Raw genomic sequence first — 22,575 nt, forward strand, 5'->3', positions numbered from 1 at the left:
AGAGACAGAGGGGGGACGGTAGTGAAATTTGCGGACAGAATAAGAGAAATTAACGAGTACACTTACGAGTTGGGTCAGAGCGATGAAGCGAATGGTGTTCTGTTGCAGGAGACCGAGCAAAGGGCACTTGATGTATTTTTGAGGGGGTACCGGCCCATATATCGTGGAAAGTGCGTGAAGGGACTCCGAAAGATTTGTATTAGGCCATTCAGCTGGAAATCCAATGTGAGGAAATAGACGTGGCAATGGGCGTATGTGATAGACAAGCAGTGTTTACACTGGGTATAAAATTTTATAAGTGTGTTCGTACAGGACATGTGAAGAGACAATGTACCCAGTCACCGAGGAATAGAGGAAGGGGTGGAAGCCAGCAGTGTGGAGGATGGAGAAGTGGAGTTAGTAGAGGTGGACTATCGTTAAATGGCAGAGGGGGCCCAAGACCCACCTAAGGGAGCTCCTGTTTAACTTCAATGCTACAAATACGAATGAAGAGGTGGAATGTTCAGTGGTAGGATCCATAGGAACTAAACAGTTTAAGATTTTGTTGGACACAGGAGCGCAAGTGTCAGTAGCTATTAAGAGTTCAATGGGATGAAGGAAGTTAGACCCACCACGTTATAGGTTGCGTAGAGTTTGGGATAAGGAGGTCACGCCTTTGCGGTCAGTGACAGTTGACTTTTGCATAGGGAAAGTCCGATTTGATGAATTCATGGAGGTAGCACCATGGGTAAGCGAGGGCTACGACATGATCCTGGGAGTAGATTTCTTGCATCAACATCATGCCAAAATTGACCTTGTACAACGAACTGTGGAACTTGGTGGAATGTTATTTCAGCTAGGAGATACTGTTGTTGATGCAGAGCTGTCGCGAGGGGCGTTCAAGATAATGAACAAACCAATTGAATTTCATACATTAGCATTAAGGCTTAATTCGCATGAGTGTGTGTCTGGTGGCACCGGAAGTCACTTTGGGTAAGTGTGGAGTCGAATCTACCTGTGGGTACAGTATGTGTTATTGAACCATTGGAGGATAATGAAGTTTTGGGTCCATTGGGTTGTTATGTGAAACGTAGTGTTGTACGCGTACAGGAGGGGAACGACGGGCGAGTAGTTCCCGTGAACGTGGATAATTCTAGCGCTGTAGACGCGAATTTGAGGAAAGGAGTTTTAGTAGCAAATTTGGATGTACCAGATGACAAAGACTGGTGTTCGAGTGGTAGGCGAAGTGATCAACCACTAACTGCTGATAGAACTACATTGTGTGACAACATTAAACATTTGAAAGGAGGAGGGAGAGAGAGAGAGAGAGAGAGAGAGAGAGAGAGAGAGCATATGGAAGAATTATTGTGGGAATTTAAGGATTTGTTTTTTCCGCAAGGGCCATTACCAGCAACTCCATTAGTTCAACATAGGACACTAACAGGGAATGAAGCACCCGTTTACCATAAACCATACAGAATACTGAGGTATTTGCAGCCGATTGTGGAGGATTTCATTGATCATCAGCTTGCGGACGGTATTATGGAGCATAGTAACAGTTCCTGGGGAGTGGGCATTGTCATTGTGCCTAAAAAATCTGTGAATGGAGCTAAGAAATACAGGTTCTGTTGTGACTACCGAAACCTCAACAATATGACAGTAACGGATGCATACCCCATTCCAAACATATGGGAGACTTTGGATCACTTAGGACAGTGCCAGTACTTTTCTACGATGGATTTGACAAGTGCTTATCATCAGTTACAGGTGGCTCCAGAGGATCGTTCAAAAATTGCTTTCTCTACTCCTGGAGACCATTACCAGTACATCAGAATGTCATTCAGTTTGAAAAACGGCAACGTTTCAAAGGTTGCTAGACAGTGTCTTGAGGCGTTTGAAACCATTGCAGTGTCTTTTCTGTTTGGATGACATTAGAGTGTTTTCAAGTAGTATGGAGCAACATAGACAGCAGTTAAGGGAAGTCTTTATGAGATTAAGAGCAGCTCATTTGACACTGAGCCTGGAGAAGTGTCATTTTGCATAAGAAGAAGTAAAATATTTGGGTCATATTATCAGTAAGGACGGAGTGTGAACAGATCCAAGGTTGGTAAAGGCTGTAAGGGATTTTCTGGAACCAAAAACAGTTAAAGAAGTGCAGTCATTCATCGGAATTTTCAATTTGTATCGAAAGTTTGTGAAGGGCTTTGCAGATTTAGCACAGGCGTTGAAGCGATTATTATGGAAGGTGTGAAATTTGAGTGATCAGAAGAGTGTCGGAAAGCGTTTGACAAACTGAAAGAAGTGTTAACATCAAGTCCAGTTCTTGTGTTTCCAGATTTTGAAAAGGATTTTAAACTAGCATGCGATGAATTGAATCAAGCATTAGGGTGTGTTCTTAGTCAGGAAATTGGTGGGAAAGAACATCATGTAGCCTATGCGTCTAGACAGTTGAATGCAGCAGAGAGTTATTACTCAACAACAGAGAGGGAGATGCTTAGTGTAATCTATGGAATCACATATTTTAAATGTTATTTATATAGGAAATGATATTGGGTAGTGACAGATCATGCTGCGTAGAAGTGGTTGTTGGAGTTGAAGGATCCTTCCATTAGACTCGCTAGATGGGCTGTGAGGCTTAGTGAATTCGACTACAAGGTGGTGCACAAGCCTGGGAAGAAGCACGGTAATGTGGATGCATTAAGTAGGAAGGTGGCAAAAGTAGAAGTCATACGTTATGACCTAGCAGTATGGCAAGAATTACAGGACATGGACAACGATTGTAAACTGTATCGGACAGAGCCACAATTAAATATGTACGACGGTCTTCTGTGTAGGAAAACGAAGTTAGGACCAAGGGTAGTAGTGCCAGTGAAGCTGAGGGATGAGGTTTTAAAGGAAGCACATGATCACGTGTTATCTGGTCGTGGAGGGTGTAGAGCGATGAATACGAGAGTGTCAGAGAGGTATTGGTGGAGAGGTAGGAAAGTAGATGTGGATCAGTATGTCAAGAATGTACACCATGTGCCCAGAGAGCAGATTTGAGTCAGAAACAGATACAGCTACAACAATTGCTGGAAGCGACATGTCCATTCTCTGTGTTGGGGATTGATATCTTAGGACCTTTCAGGCCAACACCATTGGGGAACAGATTCGTTCTGACAATAATAGACCATTTTTTGATGTACGTGGAGATGGTGGCTATGCCAAATCAACAGGCAGCAATGCTCGTGCAAGCGTTAGTAAATGACCATATTTTGAAGTTTGGTGTACTGGAGACAATAATTACTGACCAAGGGACCAATTTCATGACGGATTTAATGAAGGAGCTGTGTAAATTTTTGAACATCAAGTAGTTGAGGACGAGCATGTTGCATCCACAGGTGAACAGAAGGACAGAACGGGTACACAGAACAATCGGAAAGATGCTGAGTTTTTATGTGGATTCTCATCACCATCGGTGGGACGAGTATTTGAAGCATATTGTATGTGCATATAATGCAAAAATCCATAAAAATACCGGTTTGTCTCCATATGAGGTAGTGTAGGGGCGATAAGTGCCGTCACCGTTTGATTTGGTGAGGCTACAGAAAGGAAGGACCAGTGAATCTGTACGTCAATTCTAAAGGACAATTCGGGACGTTTGGAAATGGGTACAAAAGGCAAATAAAAAGGCTTTGGAAAGGCAGGTAGATGCAGTGAAGTGGAAAGGAAGTTTACCGCAGTATAGAGCGGGGCAATGGGTAATGCTCTCCAGGCCCTATATCCAAAAACGGAAAACGAAGAAGTTCCTCACAAGGTATCAAGAGCCATACCAAGTTATTGAAACCACATCCCCTGTTAATGTTAAGCTTCAGCTGCCAACTAGAACAATGATAGTACACATTGGGAGGTTACGGCCATTTAAGAGTTGCCCGGATGTGATTCCAGGCATGTCACAGGAAGGAAAGAGGCAGAAAGAGTGAAGAGAGGGCTAAGCACAGAGAAAACCAGGAAGATGGAGTATGCTTTGGGATCCAGAAAGTAGTAGAGTATTTGTAGTTTTTTTGTTTTCTTGTTATGTATCATTGGGTTTGCGTAGATTAATTAGGCATTGTATTTTCATATATATATTTTCGAGTATAAACTGCTAGGAACAGCAGTCATTTGGAAGAGGGAGGAAGGGTGATGGTGATCTCTGTCCTCGGGTCACTGAAAGGGGGAGCGTTGGCGGTGATTCATCTCTTAATCATCGGGATGGACGCCTTACGGGCACAACACCTGGATGGGGGTGTGCTGTACTCAAGGCAGGAAGATGTGGTGGTGTCGAGTCTCCAGCATTAAGGTTGGTATGGAACGTATAGGAACGTATGGAATGAAGTAAGGAGGCTTGAGGAAGTGTTCGAAGAGCTTAGGCAATGTGGAGAGGGTAAGGGAATGCTGAATAAAGCTGCAGGGGATTATAAGAAATTTCATGGGGCTTATGAGGCGCTATGGAAGCAGGTAGAATGGATGGAGGAAGCGGTGCCATGGGTAAGACAGAAAAAAGGATGGCTGAACGCAGGGGGGAAAATTTTGAAGACAGTTTTTGGAGCCTCAGACAAAAGCGATATAAAAGAACTGAACAACGTGATGGAAGCAGTAAGGCAACTCGCAGAGGAGAGTAGAGCAATGGAAGCTTGGCATGCAACTCAGACAGGGATATTGGAAGGGGAAGTCCTGAATAACACACGGTTGCTCTGCGCATCAGCAGGGCAGGTACTGGAATACACTAAGGCGTCGGAAGACGTAATAAATCGTAACCTGGGAACCTTACAGGGGCGTCTGGAAGTCCTAGATGGCCGAGTGGTGTTTATGAGACTTCTGCAAGAAGTAGCTGATAGTGTGTGGCACGTACAGGGAGCAATAACGAATATGCAAGATGTGTTGCATCACGCATTGCAAGGCCAGATAAGTACCGGTTTGTTACCGCTGGACCAATATTTATGCGGGTTGCACAAGGTGCTGAAAGAACTACTGTCAGGGTTATATTTAATAATGGAGACCAGCGAGCAAAATCGGCCGTTTTTCTACCATGTTGCAACAGTAAGGGTAACAACCGACATCCCACGAGTGTATATTTTGGTCAAATTCCCAATTATTGGGAAGAACACGCGGTTTCAATTTTACACAGTCCACCCGTATACAGTGAAGCGGGGCGAGTTGAGCAAGTTTGTGGAAGTGAAAACTAAGGAGGTATTCAGAATGAGATTTTCACTCTGCAGCGGAAGTAAAGTTTGGAAGGTAGGAGACGAGATACTGGCAGAAGTAAAGCTGTGAGTACCGGGCGTGAGTCGTGCTTCGGTAGCTCAGATGGTAGAGCACTTGCCCGCGAAAGGCAAAGGTCCCGAGTTCGAGTCTCGGTCGGGCACACAGTTTTAATCTGCCAGGAAGTTTCATAAGGAGGTATTGTTGATCTCGGCAGCTAGAGGGAAGGTAACGGTATGCCCAGCCAGAATAGTAAGCACCAATTTGGACACGTACACGGTGCACTTATTTTTAGCTAGGGGGAAAGGAATAGACTGTGCAAGGGACATTGTGGAGCCAAAATCGAGCTTGCAACGGGTCAGGATGCATTGGGTCTTCTCTACCTACGAGAATTTGGTAGTAGTAGCAAGTTGTTTTGAGCAGGAATTATTTGCAGAAGTGAAATGTATAGAGCTCGAGGGGAGCGAAATTTTAACCAATAGAACTGCGTGTAACATAATAGGACCAACCTTCCACCTACCAGCGTCAATTTCAGGAGTCACACAATTGAATGTTACACAGCCACAGCTGTACTGGCCAAAAGCCACTTTAGAGTTTTCACCAAGGCAGAATCTGACCATGTTAAATCGAACTCTGGAGCCAGGTCTGTTGAGATCCATAAAACAGTTCATTTTAGAGCAAGAGGAGCGCATATCAACTGAACAGCTTGTTCAACATGTCGCTGAGTATAGGGAAAGACAACGGCGAATAACGATCATTTTGAGTACCTCTGTGCCAAGTGTCTTCGCAGCCTTAACTTTGCTATGTGTTGTTTTCATTCTGTTCAGGCGGAGAGCCAATTCTAGGAGGGAACCAAGGGTAGTCCAAATCCAAGAGGATTGGATACTGAGGGCGTGAGATGAGTGGGTAAGGGGTTGATCGAGCAGTGGTCATCCAGTAAGGAATTTTTTACGTTTTGTTTCATGTCATGTGCTTTAAGTGGCACTAGACCACATTTACGTTTTCTAATAGTAAGGAAATATGTCATAGGTGCTGACCCAAATAATTTTAAGAGTTAGTTAAAGGTCGATCCAGGGACTGGGTCTTTCTGAAGGTGGGAGTAATGTAACGGCACTACCGTTTGGGATAGGAAAAGTCAGTTTTGGTGCAATATTTCTGAGCACACAAGTTACAGCCAGGTGTGGGCCTGTTTACAGTGAGTTACGCTCACTAGCACTTGTGACGTAAAATAGAGGCCACAGAGGCGTACAACCGCTGGAAAAAGTACACGCAGTGGTTTGTATGGTGCAAGTCACAGGCAGAAGGAGCCCACTAGCCAACCTTAGTGTTATGAGCATGGGATGCAGAGTGGTGCGTTTAGCAAAACAGATGTGCACAGCCACATATAAATAGGTGTCGGTTCACTAACAAAGCATTCAAGTGTGGCAGCTCTCCTGGACGGCGGGGCATGTCACACCACCGGCTACACACAGCAGCAGATGGGGCTTCAGCATTTCAATCCACAGCAGGTCGCTGGTTGGACCCTCTGAGGCCGACGCGGGGTCCGTAGCCAGCCAGCAGCTGGCCGTTCCATGGCCCACTACTGCGGGCAGTCATCTTGGCTCCCAACATGCACCGGACACATCCAGGGCGTGCGCCACAGATTGAGCTGCCAGATCGCAGGTGCTTGTTGTCACAGCGACCTGAGCCACGCCAGTGAGGAAGCACTGCGCAGGCCACCTTGCAGTTGTCACCGAGCGGCGCTGAGGCACCACAGGATGAAGGCTGCTGAGTTGGCTGCCACTGCAGCCCTGGCATCATCATATCACCACAGCCGTACAAGGCCGACACATTAGCAGCGCACTTGACAGGTCACTGAGGTGGAGTCCCCAGCATTGTGGGACCCAGTGACGCAGACCAAGGGGAACACAGCACTGTAGTTGGAGACAATAAATCACTTGGAAAGCTTGGATGAATCTTAATACGGTGCCTTCTACCTCTTCCTGCTACATTTCTTGTTGCTGTTACATTTGGTGCCAGAAGTTGCTGCTACACTCAGTATGATTTAGTATCTCACTGCATGCTCTCACACTGCAAATGCCATAAGCAGCATTGCATTGCAAGGAACCAGTCACATGGAGACCCCTCCATACACCAGTTTCACAGGAACAAGTGGACTACATATTGTTACATCACAGATGTTGATTAAATGTCATTCCCATTATTTTAAAAACAAAAGTGCTTATTAAGATTGGATTCCGTTAGGAAGTTTGTGCACCATGACCACATAAGAAGTATTGAAAACAAGGGAAATTCCAGTTTGGTTGTATGAATTTCAAAGTGATTTTGTTATTATTGCATATTGATTTCAATCACGCAGTGATAATGGACAGTGCAAGACTAATTCCTGTGGCTCATGGCTCCACAGGACTTAGTCTTTCACTGAAGATGATCATCTCTCATTCAAATCGATATGCAATAATAAAAAAATAGTTTCAAATTTATACGACCAAAGTTGGAATTTCCCTTGCTTCTAATAACAGAAGTGGTAATATTTTCAATCTAATGTATAGTCGGTTGGCATCTGCGTTCGTCAGGGCTGATCAGGAAATTGGGGGAACCGCTGCCCTAGACGTAAGATGTTATTTTAAAAACAGAAGATCTACTTTTTTATATATAATGTACCGAGTCTGGCACTTAAACGCGGACAAATGAAACTGTTTTTAAACCAAATTCATTAAAACAAAGTAAAATGAAAATCCTTTTACAAATAAGTAGTGATATCTTTCAAGAGTAACATTACTCGATGAAACACCCTTCAGTCATAGTGACCACCTCCAATCTTATCGTGAAGCGATCGCATGCACTCTTTAAAACAGTGCTGTCCATATTCGCGAATATCGCTTCGATGGTGTTGCATAGAAATGCGACATTAGGGGCCTCATGTTATTGGTAAGTCTTTCGACTACGCTCCAAACATAGTAGCCGAGGGGGTTCAAATCTGGGCTGTTTGAGGGTCAGAACTCCCTTGACCAGAACATGTCAACATTATCCGAGAGCCAGTTTTGGACTAAATGGCTAATATGAGGTCCTCCTCTGCCATCCGACGCATTGTTCGCTCGCTGACATTCAATACTGTCGCCAGTTTCCTCAGGGATTGCCCCTGGTCCTCCGAAATCAGCGCCTGAGCCTTCCCAACGGGAGGACGACGGTTCAATCCCGCGTCCGGGCGTCCTGATTTAGGTTTTTCCTGATTTCCCTAAATCGCTCCAGGCAGATGCTGGGATGGTTCCTTTGAAAGGGCACAGCCGACTTCCTTCCCCACCCTTCCCGTTGAGACCGGTGACCTCGCTGTTTGGTCTCTTCCCCCAAACAACCCAACCAACCTTCCCAACGACTGCCTCAGTTTGTGACACGCGTTTCCACGAATGAGGCTTTCTCGCCGGGTTAGCGGAACCTTCCCTTCTCCGATACATTAGACTTGGCCACAATATCGTAAATAGCTGGTCTCGGGTACCCGAAAAATCGAACTATTTCAGGTGTACAAACGGCCAGCGCGAAGACTTTCGATAATCGCGGCTCTTCGGTTGTACTCCGCACTTGTCCCTAACATCTCGGCCATTTTGAGGTTCTGATTGCTTACTAGGTGCCTATGGCTTTCAAGAACGCCAATCGCGATCTGCAGCGGAACTATGATACGACTGGAAACCAAGCTCAAAATTCTCCGGATTTAAGCACCACACCCTGTACAGTTAGCCGGTTGATATCTAAATTCGTGCAGAGATGTTTGCCTCAAAAAGTTGGGGAACCACTGCTTCAGAAGCAAGCTGTCAGAAGTGCGTCACCGTATCCCGAAGATGGGCATGCTGGTCGAAACCGCCCTGTACGCCGGCGGCACCTGCAACGGCGCTTCTAATGAGGCATTGTCAGCCGAAGGGCCGCATTCGCCCCGGCGCCCTAATGCGCTCGGCCGCGCGCAGACGTCATTACCCTGGGCCCGCTCGGCGCTCCCAGTGAATCACTTATTTATAAAGAGGCCGCGCATTGTGAGCGCGGGGTGGCCCGCCTATCATATAAATTAGCTCGAGACAATGGCCACTCGTAAAAGAGCGGATGGGCAGCTGACCCCCCCAGTTCCTCCCTCTACACAGTTTCCTCCATTCCGAGAGGTCACTCAGAGCAAAGGAAAGCCGCCGCACTGTTGACTTCCTTCCACGTACACATTTGGAGATCTGTAACAATGCTCTGCTACCGTTTACCCACCGTTAAGTTTGAAGGGGGTGTCGATATTTCTTCAGTATCAGCATACCTTTCAACCTGGATGCATAGAATGCAATCGCTCTTACTTTGTTTCTCAGATAGTGCGCAATGTCATCTGCGACACTTATATTGTAAATATCTCTGGAGTGAGCATTGCGTTCTGCGCATGTTGTCAACATTAAACCAGGATTGTCACGTGTTTTCGGGACTTAGCTGTGCTTGTGTGCTTTCTGCAGCGTTTGAAATTTATAATGTCAAGAGCTTTTGTTGTGTTTCACCGCTTGTTGATACTGTAATAGCGATGGTGAATTACTATTGTTGCTACGGATGCAAAGAATAATATGTGAAAGGAGGGATAGTAACTTTTCATGGGTACATACCATGCAGCTCTAATTATAGTTATCATATTAGTAAGAGACACTGTATAAGCTTAAAAATTTCGAGACGCATTATAATTAAGGCTTAATTCTGTAGACCTATTTTTCTACGATTTTATGACTAGATAATAGATATTACGGCTCGTACAAAAGCTTGCAAACAATCGCTCCCTCTCGTAAATTTGCTAGTGGAACAGGAAAGGGAATTGTTAATTGTTTCAGCAGATACTATCCTCCATGCATTTATCAGTGACTTGTCGATTATGTATATAGATTACTCAGTCTACTATTTATTTAATAAACTGGGAGCAAGTACGTAAAATGCGTTAAATAAATACTTCAAAGTGTCACCAGTAAGAAAAATTGTGCTTTAGGTAGCAGAAACGAGAAAATAAATACGCAGAAATAGCAAAAAAAAGGACAAATTAGCAGGGATATAATCGCTAATGTGTGGCAAATTCGGTATTTTACGGACACTTGCAAAAGTGCTGGCGTACTGTCAAGTCGTTTTGCAAGACTATCACTGCAAAAATGTACGTCAGGCTCTGTAATAGTATAAAGTGCCGTATCATACCGAAAACTACCAAAAATCGAGTGCATCTGAATTGTGACACCTATCGCAAAGAAGCAGGATGTAATATCACTTGCCCTTAAAAGTTACGTAGCTGGTTTATTCCCGGTATCAAATGGATACTGTTAAAATGTCTGCGCAACTTATATAAATAATCCACGACACGTACGAAAAGAATCCGTCTGTATTAGGGATGTAGTGACATTCTAAATATACAGGGCACTATACGGACAAACACACGACGTCCCGAGAACACGTGACCAGGCCGGCAATGTGTGTTGACGACACAAAATCTGTTCTGCGCATGTGAATGCTCACTCTAGAGATATTTACTCTATGGCGATACTGCGCGTCTACAATAACATCCTCGCGCCGGCCGCTCCGCACGGATGCCGATCAGCGCTGCCAGCTTGACGGATTTCCCGTCAGATTTGACGGAGTTTCATGCTGTGTGACGGGTAAAATTTAGTTTTGACGGTTTATGGATTTTTGACGGATGTTACTAAAACTGGGCCTTTTTTGACGGATTGTTCTGGCTTCATTTAATTTGGAAAAAAAAATGTTTGATAAAACTATTACGAATGCAAATCTTCGTGCATCTGAGAGATAGTGCCATGATTTTATTGCACTGAAACACTAAGTTTCACTCAGTGTGTTGCAAAAACGGGCTGTATTTCTCATTCGTTCATTCAGGGACTGCCGAATAATGTCAAGGTTTTGCAAAAAGTGCGCCTAATTGCTCCACAACACCTCCACACCGAAGCGCCAAAGAAACTGGTATAGGCACGTGTATTCAAATACACAGATGTGTAAGCAGGCAGAACACGGCACTGCGGTCGGCAACGCCTATCTAAGACAAGAGTCTGGTGGACTTGTTACATGGGTTACTGCTGCTGCAATGGCAGCTTATCAAGATTTAAGTGAGTTTGAAAGTGGTGTTGTAGCCGGCGCACGAGCATGGGACAGAGCATGTCCGAAGCAGCAATGAAGTAGGTATTTTCCCTTACGACCATTTCACGAGTGTACCGTGAATATCAGGAATCCAATAAAACATCAAATCTCCGACGGCGCTGCGGCCGGGAACAGATCCTGCAAGAACGGGATCAACGACGACTGAAGAGAACCGTTCAACGTGACTGAAGTGCAACCCTTCCGCAAATTGCTGCAGATCTCAATGCTGCGCCATCAACAAGTGTCAGCGTGCGAACCATTCAACGAAACAAGCGTCTTCTAACCAAACTGCGTGCCTACGGAGTATTGCCTCATTTGTGCGACTGGATTCGTGATTTCCTGTCAGAAAGGTCACAGTTCGTAGTTATAGACGGAAAGTCATCGAGTAAAACAGAAGTAATATCCGGCGTTCCCCAAGGAGGTGTTATAGGCCCTCTGTTGTTCCTGATCCATATTAACGACATAGGAGACAATCTGAGTAGCCGTCTTAGATTGTTTGCAGATGATGCTGTCATTTACCGTCTTGTAAAGTCAGCAGATGATCAAAACGACTTGCAACATGATTTAGATAAGATATCTGTATGGTGCGAAAAGTGGCAATTGACCCTGAATAAAGAATAGTACGAAGTTATTCACATGAGTACTAAAAGAAATCAGCTAAATTTCGATTACGCGATAAGTCACACAGATCTGAGGGCTGTAAATTCAACTAAATACTTAGGGATTACAATTACAAATAACCTAAATTGGAACGATCACATAGATAATATTGTGGGTAGAGCAAACCAAAGACTGCGGTTCATTGGCAGAACACTTAAAACGTGCAACAGGTCTACCAAAGAGACTGCTTACACTACGTTTGTCCGCCCTATTCTGGAGTACTGCTGTGCGGTGTGGGATCCGCATCAGCTGGGACTGATGGATGACATCGAAAAAGTACAAAGAAGGGAAGCTCGTTTTGTATTATAGCGAAATAGGGGAGATAGTGTCACAGACATGATACGTGGAGTGGCAATCATTAAAACAAAGGCGATTTTCGTTGCGACGGGATCTCCTCACGAAATTTCAATCACCAGTATTCTCCTCCGATTGCGAAAACATTCTGTTGGCACCCACCTACATAGGGAGAAATGATCATCACGATAAAATAAGAGAAATCAGGGCTCGCACAGAAAATTTAAGTGCTCGTTTTTCCCACGTGCCGTTCAGAGTCGAACGGTAGAGAGACAGCTTGAAGGTGGTTCATTGAACCCTCTGCCAGGAACTTTATTGTGAATAGCAGAGTAATCACGTAGATGTAGATGTAGAATATGGGCTTTCGGATTCGAAAGCCCATTCGTGTATCAAATGTGTGTGAATTCCTAAGGGACCAAACTGCTGAGGTCACCGGTTCCTAGACTTACTCACTACTTATACTAACTTAAATTAACTTGTTCTAAGAACAACACACACAGCCATGCCTGAGGAAGGACTCGAACCTCCGGCGGGAGGGGCCGCGCAACCCGTGACATGGCACCTCAAACCGCGCGGCCACACCGCGTGGCATTCGTGTATCCCTGATGATTATACGACACAAACCTTTACACCTAGCCGGGGCGCAGCAACACCGACATAGTAGTGTTGATGACTGGAAACATGTTGCCTGGTCGTACGCGTTTCGTTTCAAATTGTATCGAGCGGATGGGCGTGTACTGGTATGGAGACAGCCTCATGAATCCATGGAATCTGCATGTCAGCGGGGTACGTACTGTTCAAGCTGGTGGAGGGTCTGTAATGGTGTGGGGCGCCAGGATTTGCTAAGCGCAGAGAGTGTACTTGCGTACCTGTTTACATGTTTTGCTACAGAGACACTGGCCTCGACGGCCTGCATGGCATGTCTCCTTCTCTCTAACACTGTGCATCGTGGGCTCTATTGCACCGGCTCCTCCCACATTCCCAGACCAACCTCCCACAGAAAAGACAAAAGAACGTATCTTTGTTAAGTTACTAAGATCGATTTTGCTCGAGGTCTGAGACTGACAGCATCTCCTTTTCCCAGCTTGAGCTTCCTGTCCAAAGAAGGGTCCGATGTACACTAGTATCCACAACGCGCGACCATGAGTCATATCATTCTGCAGTCATTGCACAGCAGTGTAGAGTGTGTGCGATTTCTTGGTACGATGCTCTCACATGGGGATACGCTGTACATTTGTATCCTCTGGGCACACTGTGGTCTCCATCTGAAAAGATCCAGTGACGTTAGAACGTTAGGTACTGGCAACAGCCATCATGTGCTCACACCATTCTTCATTGGTGGGAACAGCTTTCCCCTGTATTGTAAGTAACGAAAATACGCACCCATGAAATTTGAAATCTGGTTTCGCAGGACAGAGCGGATCATGTTGTGGAAAGGGGCCAAGGTCAATTACTGTTAGTTATACAGGAACACGCACAACTTTTTCAAGTACCCTATCCGTCTCTGAGATGTTTAGCTTTCAGTGTTTTCTGGTTAAATGGACAGCTTTCTGCATTTCGAGTACAGCGACACCTTCTGCTAAATAGAGCGATCCTCCTCACTCTATTTCCAGGTCGTAACTGTGGCTTTAATGTGTAAATCATTGTCTGTAAGGTTCCTCTTTAATTATCTTGAACTCTTCGTCCCGAAAGAGAGTTAGCATAACCTTCCCTGCTGATGGTTCTGTTCGAAACTTCTTTGGTTTTGATGATGAGGAATGGCGCCATTCCTTGCTCGCTCTCATCGTTTCCGGTTGGTGGAAGTGGACCCAGGTTTCGTCCCAAGTAACGATTCCTGCAAGGAAGCTATCACCTTCTCGTTCAAAGTGCCGAAGAAGTTCTTCACAAGCATCAACACGTCGTTCTCTCATTTCAGGAGTCAGCTGCCGTGGCACCGATCTTGCAGACGCTTTGCGAAACGGGAGCACATCATGCACAATGTGGTATGCTGACTCATGACTAACCTGTAAACATGCTGCAATGTCATTCAGTGTCACTCGGTGGTTTTCCTTCACTATGGCTTCAACTGCTGCAATGTTCTGTGGAGTCACAACTCGTTGTGCCTGGCCTGGACGAGGAGCATCTTCCACTGAAGTCACACAATTTGCGAACTTCCTAGTCCATTCGTAGACTTGCTGCTGTGACAAACATGCACCACCGCACTGAACCTTAATTCGTAGGTGAATTTCAATAGTTTTCACACATTCACTATGCAAAAACCGAATAACAGAACGCTGTTCTTCCCTGGTGCAAGTCGCAAGTGGGGCGGCCATCTTTATACTGATACTGCGACGGTATGTGTGCATCTGCACTATGCTGCCACCTACAGGCCATTCTGCACGCTGTTTGTAGCACGCTTACCAATTTACAGGATAACGGCGCGAAATTTCGATTTGTTATTACAAATTTAAGGTTTTCATTTTACTCACCCTCTTGTATTGATTGCAATTTAAGTTTGGCTTTTCAAAAACATTTGACAATTGAAGTTGGTCAGAATAATACATAATATTTGCTAACTGATTCACGGACAATGAGATTTATACAGCAAGTATTATCTAACTTCACTAAAACAGCATTAATGCAAAGCATCAAATTACATATAGCTCTGTTAACAAATCTTAGAAACATTACAAAAGTGAAATATCTAACTAGCCATTTTATCAAATCAGTTTACGTACATTCTGGGGTTGCTCAACAATTATAAATTATCAGCCACCTCATCTAAACTAACGTGCTGCCAAACGAAACCATAATTATTTAATATCTTTACAACGCTTGCATTCCTACGTTAATCTAAACACCTGGTGGCTTCACAAAGCACACCATAAAAACTGCCCACACCATCCTCACAGACAGCTACCTACAATTGTGGGCCCAGCACTTTCTTACTCCAACAATACAATCTCAGACCGGAGGCAGTATCTTTGGCTCTGCAGTCGTGCACAGTCAGCGATCCGCATTATACAGCCTATCCGAGACATACATCGTTTATAGAGTCATAGTTCCATTTTGGGTTACATTAATGTTATTATCATATTCGGGTGCCATATATAAGTGTACCGCAGTATACTCCTTTCAAGTTCAGTAATTATCAGCTTGGAAGTTTCTCCTTTCATTACTTTATAGGGTACCCTTGCATACTCGTATTTAATCGATTTCTGCCAGAACTCAACTCACCAAGATGGAGCGTCAACCCACGATTTATATAAAACAGAAACAAATCCCAGCATTCCGCAGGACAAACAGCACACCACATAATGACGGACTGTCCACACAGAAAATTCCAAGGGATGTGGGACGATCTACTAGCAGCAGCAACTGAAGTAACTAAGTGTCTGAACTCACTGGACATCGCAAAATGAAGTGCTACATGAAAACTACGTTTTAATTAATGTTTAATATTTGGATGTTTCCGAAAGAAGAGACACCACATATAATTAGGCGACGACGGCCAATGGTCCCTTTGGCGCAGATGAATCGGTGATATGTCGATAGTAATGAGGCTAATGAGCAGGGCACTTCCTCAGTAGTGTGTGGTATAAGTTGAGAATTTGTGTCTAACAGGAGGTGTTAGGGTAGTTGTGATGATGGTGTAGTGGTCAGCGTATCTGCCCAGTAAGCACGAAACGCAAGTGCGAAACCTGGTCCGGCAAAAATTTGGAACTTGCAACTGATATAAATCAATGCTCACTGGCAGCTACTGTCTTTAATTCCATGTTTAAATATCGTGATCTTCGGTATCTTTATATTTTATTCATAATACCTATCTTTTTTTGGCTAACGCTCTGTAATTCTCGGTACATAAATGTTTTGTATTTGAATACAAGAAACAGATTACCTTTGTAGAAGCCAAGCAATAAATGAATAAACAAGGTATTACCTCTTTACCGACATAGCTTCTGCAGTGTCTAGATTCGTTTACCTTCAAACATCGATTGTCCACAAATGTGGAGTTGTACAGATAAACGACTCTGATAGGTGGTAGAAACTACACGTCTCTGTATTTTAAATAATTTTTCTTTTTCGGATTCAGATGTTCGACAGGCGACACGTACCTTGCCACCGCAACTGCACGCGGTCACCAGTACTGCGATGACTGGACTCCACATAGCATCACGAAATCATCCCGTGTGACAAACGATTACTTGAAACCCCTCGTGTTCTGTGCATCGCTGCAAAAAGATCGTGCGAGTGTTTCTTTGTCTTTGAATTACCCCTTATACCTTTTGTAGTACAAGGAAACCTAGCTGGCAGTCCAGTGAACAATATCACTCACTGGATGACGACAGCACAATTGCCTGTTGAAATTCGTCTCCCCTCCCCCGAAATAATACGTCTGCTCTCTGGCACATACACACGGGATGCGCCTGTAGCCAGGGGCCTAACACGTCACCGTTATTTATCGCTGTGTCCCTTCCTCCCAGGGCGACCAGTACTGTTCACCTCTGTTGGTTTTGTTTTCTTGATCACTCGGCTCCTCTTGCCCCTCCTCGCCCCAGTCCACTGCCCCATTCAACAACGGAGTTTAGAGTCGCAGGAGGGGGATAATTCCGGGGTCGTAAACAGGCTATTATCCCTGGATCGGCCGCCGTCTGATCAGAAGGCGCCGACTGTTCCAAATTCTAGGGTCGCCTTAAGGGTCGTGCTCCTCTTATCGGCTGCTTGCCTTTGTCAGACACGAACGTGAGCAAGATTTTAATTGCCTGCTTGCGGGTGTTCTGCCGCGTTGGTGATTCCATTTTCCTGCACGATATTTCTACGATCGATGCTGATGTCTTCTTCAGATGCTGCGTGCTGTGTTATTGTGGGCAGTCACGAACTGCTCAATTCAAAAAATGTCGAGGAGGGCTCACAAAGCCGCTAACCGAATTAGGCGACTTCCCGTTCAGGTAGACGAGCACTTACACACGCAAGGTGGCCAAAATAAAATATAAGACTGACCCGGAAGTGACCCTCGTTGACCAACAGGTGAACCGTCCAGCACAAAAAAAAAAAAAAAAAAAAAAAAAAAAAAAAAAAAAAAAAAAAATGCTGGAAAAGATGATTTCGATGCACAGTCGGATAGTGTCAAGTGTATGCGCGTGCACATATCCCGCATGCTGTCCCGAGTACTTTGCTGTGTCATGACGTTTGAGTGAGCGAGAGGAACAGACGTGTTTTGTGACCAGTTGAATGGAACACAAAATGATTCACACCATAAAACAAACTGTGTTCGCTGTCAGGTGTTATGCAAAGCACAATTCGTGGAAAATGTGTGCAGAACTCTTTGTGCAAGAGTTTAAGGTTGGAAGTGTTTTGGCAAAACCGCCAGCAAAGTCTACAATGAAAAAGTTACAATAGTGGTAACATGGCGTGAAATGGGCTCTGTAGCGAATAAAAACCATAAGCCTCCAAAAAACTTTCTAACACCATAAAACAGCGCTCTCGTGAACAAAGGCCTGGAACAAATTCCGGCGAAACCTCAACGCCGTTTATCTGCGCAAGTAGGAAATCGTCGTATCGAAACATTATCAAAAGAGGACCTCCATATGTATCCTTACTCCAGGCGAAATTTCGATGTTGAGTTTTGCTAGTGGTTTTTGTGTGACACTGGTTTAGACCTTCCGATTCTAAGTGTTTCATTTATTCGGATGAGACCTGGTTTAGTCTGTCTGGGTATGTGAACTCAGAAATCGTGCGTCATGATGCACCAGGAAATCTCTACATTAAGTAGGGAACTGTTGCGTAATCTCAAGATTGATGTCTGGTCCGCATCGTAACATGATTCTTTCACCAAACTACTAACGGCAACCCGTACGTCAGAAACTAGTACCTGTTTAATCTATATGAAGAGCACCTCGCAGAAGATCGACAATTGCATGAATATTGACTGCAAGATGGAGTAGCAGTACACACTATGGCTGCAGATATTTTTTATAAATATCGGGGATCCGATACATCGCTATTTAAAAATATATAATCATCGGATATCGATACGTCGAAGAAAATTAGCAATGCATCGACATACCGGCGGAAAAATTTTGACATATTGGCCTATAAAAATACCGGTTGCACATTGTCAATATACTGGCAGCTTTAGAGCTGTATATTTAAGTATTGTTTTATTATTAAATTTTCTGTACATCAACAAGCTAGCAGCCTGCGTATTCCCCTTACAGCTACAATTGAAAGGAAAACGATGCACGTTCGTGCTTGGCGATAACCACTTCGCCAACAATGGTTAACAATGGTTAACTTCAGCTAACTGTCATAATAAAAAGCGTATGATGGGTTCGGCGCGTGATTTCGTCACATATATGGTTTGTCTGGAACACTTCATGTCGACTTCCTTGATTTTTTTCATTTCTGCCAACGCCAGCGACCTAGCAGTAGTGTCAAAATTGCGTGGTGAAGTTAAAAGCTGCAGTTTCTGTTGGTAGCACCCAGCGCCGATTACGCCAGCATTTCCTCTCTCACCCCTCCGCCCACCGCAGAGACCAATCCTGCCATTTACATATTTGTGTATCAGCTTCACCAATTGAAACTTCCTGGCAGATTAAAACTGTGTGCCGGAACGAGACTCGAACTCGGGACCTTTGCCTTTCGCGGGCAAGTGCTCTCCCAACTGAGCTACCCAAGCACGACTCACGCCCCGTCCTCACAGCTTTACTTCTGCCAGTACATCGTCTCCTTCAGCAATTGTTTTTTGAAGAATGCCGATGTGAAGAAACAGCACACTATTTGCGTTAAAAATTGTTTGCTGTTTCTTCATATATCTTGTTATTCCATTCACACTACCATCCCCCGCCCCCCCCCCCCCCCACCCCCAAGGGGAATCGGACTTCATCTTTGTGCCATCTGTACTTGCATCCCACAATCAGAGAGAAAGACTGGACGTGATAGGAGCTCAAAAAGTAGTAACAGTGAAAGTAAAACTATGTTCCACTACAATTTCAAAGGAACAACTTCAAATATTAACTGGAAATTGCGAAAAAATATAACATAAAACAAAAATATCGGCTCTCGATGTTGCCATTTCGCTTTCGCTATATCGTTAAAAAATACACTACTGGCCATTCAAATTGCACCAAGAAGAAATGCGGATGACAAACGGGTATTCATTGGACAAATATATTATACTAGAACTGACATATGATTACATATTCACGCAATTTGGATGCATAGATCCTGAGAAATCAGTACCCAGTACAAACACCTCTGGCCGTAATAACGGCCTTGATACGCCTGGGCATTGAGTCAAACAGAGCCTGGATGGCGTGTACAGGTACAGCTGCCCATGCAGCTTCAACACGATACCACAGTTCATCAAGAGTAGTGACTGGCATATTGTGACGAGCCAGTTGCTCGGCCACCATTGACCAGACGTTTTCAATTGGTGAGAGATCTGGAGAATGTGTTGGCCAGGCCAGCATGCAACATGCGGTCGTGCATTATCCTGCTGAAATCCAGGGTTTCGCAAGGATAGAATGAAGGTTAGGGCCACGGGTCGTAACACATCTGAAATGTAACATCCAATGTTCAAAGCACCGTCAATGCGAACAAGAGGTGACCGAGACGTGCAACCAATGGCACCCCACACCATCACGCCAGTTGATACGCCAGTATGGCGATGAAAAATACACGCTTCCAATTTGCGTTCACCGCGATGTCGCCAAACTCGGATGCGACCATCATGATGCTGTAAACAGAACCTGGATTCATCCGAAAAAATGACTTTTTGCCATTCGTGCACCCAGGTTCGTCGTTGAGTACACCATAGCAGGCGCTCCTGTGTGTGATGCAGCGTCAAGGGTAACCGCAACCATGGTCTCCGAGCTGATAGTCCATGCTGTTGCAAACGTCGTCGAAGTGTTATTGCAGATAGTTGTTGTCTTGCAAACGTCCTCATCTGTTGACTCAGGGATCGAGACGTGGCTGCACGATCCGTTACAGCCATGCGGATAATATGTCTTTCATCTCGACTTCTAGTGATACGAGGCCGTTGGGATCCAGCACGGCGTTCCGTATTACCCTCCTGAACCCACCGATTCCATATTCTGCTAACAGTCATTGGATCTCGACCAACGCGAGCAGCAATGTAGCGATACGATAAACCGCAATCGCGATAGGCTACAATCCGACCTTTATCAAAGTCGGAAACGTGATGGTACGCATTTCTCCTCCTTACACGAGGCATCACAACAACGTTTCACCAAGCAACGCCGGTCAGCTGCTGTTTGTGTATGAGAAATCGGTTGGAAAGTTTCCTCATGTTAGCACGTCGTAAGTGTCGCCACTGGCGCTAACCTTGTGTGAATGCTCTGAAAAGCTAATCATTTGCATATCACAGCATCTTCTTCCTGTCGGTTAAATTTCGCGTCTGTAGCACGTCATCTTCGTGGTGTAGCATTTTTAATGGCCAGTAGTGTATGTCGCCCAAATATATCGAGTTGTTATGGAGATAGTATCGATATTATATCAACAGCCCTAGTACACACGGCCTTGACAATCTTGTCACGAGTGTACGAGGTGTTCGGTGACGAGAGGATAATCAGCAGAGAATGTGAAACCTCCAGGCCACTTAGATCGCCTGATCTGATTTTTTCCAGTGAGGCAAACTGAAGCGTCAGGTTGTAAATAGAATGCTTAGGTCCTGCACAGAGCGTACACTAGCAACTTGACCTGGGACCCATGAATCGGTACGCTACTTTCAGTACTTTGGACATTAACACTTGCAACTACGAGTAACTTGACAGAGTTTCAGGGTCGCCACCGGCCTAAGCCGACTCTTAAGACAAGAGAAGCGATGTCGCGAAATAGAGTTAAAAGTCAAGTGAGATGTAGGCTTGGAAATTCTTGCTACCAGCGAGGCGGACGTGACCGGACGTAGCTTACGTGCAATGTTGACTCTGCTAACAAGAGCGGACTATGCCGCATCACGAGGCTCGAGAGCTGACGCAAGACGCAACCCTTAGACAGCCATTTCGTCACGTGGGCCTCACGTGCTACCGCGTGACACACACACACACACACACAGTGCTCGAGAGTACTGGAAACTTCCAGAACAAGTGGTGCCGGGTACACTACCGCTATAAAAAGGCTAGCCGCCATATTGTTAGGAGAGTGATGGCAGTGATGGAGCAGCAGATCAGTCGGTCAGATATGGTTTAGCTGGTGATCTGATGCTGTCAGATCGCAGTGCAGTGCTGCGTAACTACGAGGAGACTTAGACTTAATGTAGTCAACACTTAGTCCGGCGCGCTCGCCTCTGCTATATTGGGACTTAGGCTCAGGGAACTATGATGAGCTACACTACTAAGAAGGCAGTTAGTAGACTTTGTATATATAATTGTTTATAAAACGGACGTGCCAGGGGTGCTTCCAGTGTATATATCCTCATGCACTGATTTATGATTGCATCCAGTGTACCGTGAGATCCCAGCCGAGTTCCGTATTCTAACTCACCGTACAGCCCTCGTTTTCAGTGGAGCAGGTGCACAGAAGGCAACCCACGACCGCGAGACCTCCTGTCAAGTTAAATTCTTTGACGCGCATCCTTGCAGTCCTTCCACTCCCTCTCAGGACTCGTGGTGGGACACGACACCGACCGAGCTGGAAATTGTTTATAAAAAAGGGACCTACAATTGTTTTCCCCCTTTTTCTTTGGTCATTTAATTAAGTTGCTCTGGTGACTTTCACCTTCTCTTTTATTACTGCCCTTATGCAATGACTCATCAAAAGATATAAAATGAACAGAGCATTAATATTGATTTTACAATTGAAACCGGGTATTAACCTAGCGACCGTGAAATGATACGCAGGATTGATGGTGTATATCTTATCATTGGTTTATTCAATTAACAGTGCTCAGTAATGGAGGGACTCAATTACTTTCTAAGAGAAAAACGGTTGCCTGGTCCTGGAACAAAATAACCTGCTTCTCTTTAATGAGAAGGTCATAACATTTTTGAACGGAAGGGAAAGGACATGTTGTAACAAGGAAACTGCCATACACCCAATTACTCAGTTCAGACTCACAAGATGGACTCAAGCAAGAAACTGTCATCAGCATTCGCATGCAAAGGAGGAAAAGTGAGCAGAGAGAGTGCATTTCCATCACAGAATAGCAGCCGTATAAATGAAATCGATGGGACATAACCTGGTCCGGCTGACGGCCTCCACCTGTTCCACAGCCACGTAGTTCTCACGCAATGGATTTGTTCCGCCATGTTTCCGCCCTTGGATGCAAACTTCGAGAATTCA

This window comes from Schistocerca serialis, chromosome 8, assembly GCF_023864345.2.
Source record: "Schistocerca serialis cubense isolate TAMUIC-IGC-003099 chromosome 8, iqSchSeri2.2, whole genome shotgun sequence".
NCBI lineage: Eukaryota > Metazoa > Arthropoda > Insecta > Orthoptera > Acrididae > Schistocerca > Schistocerca serialis.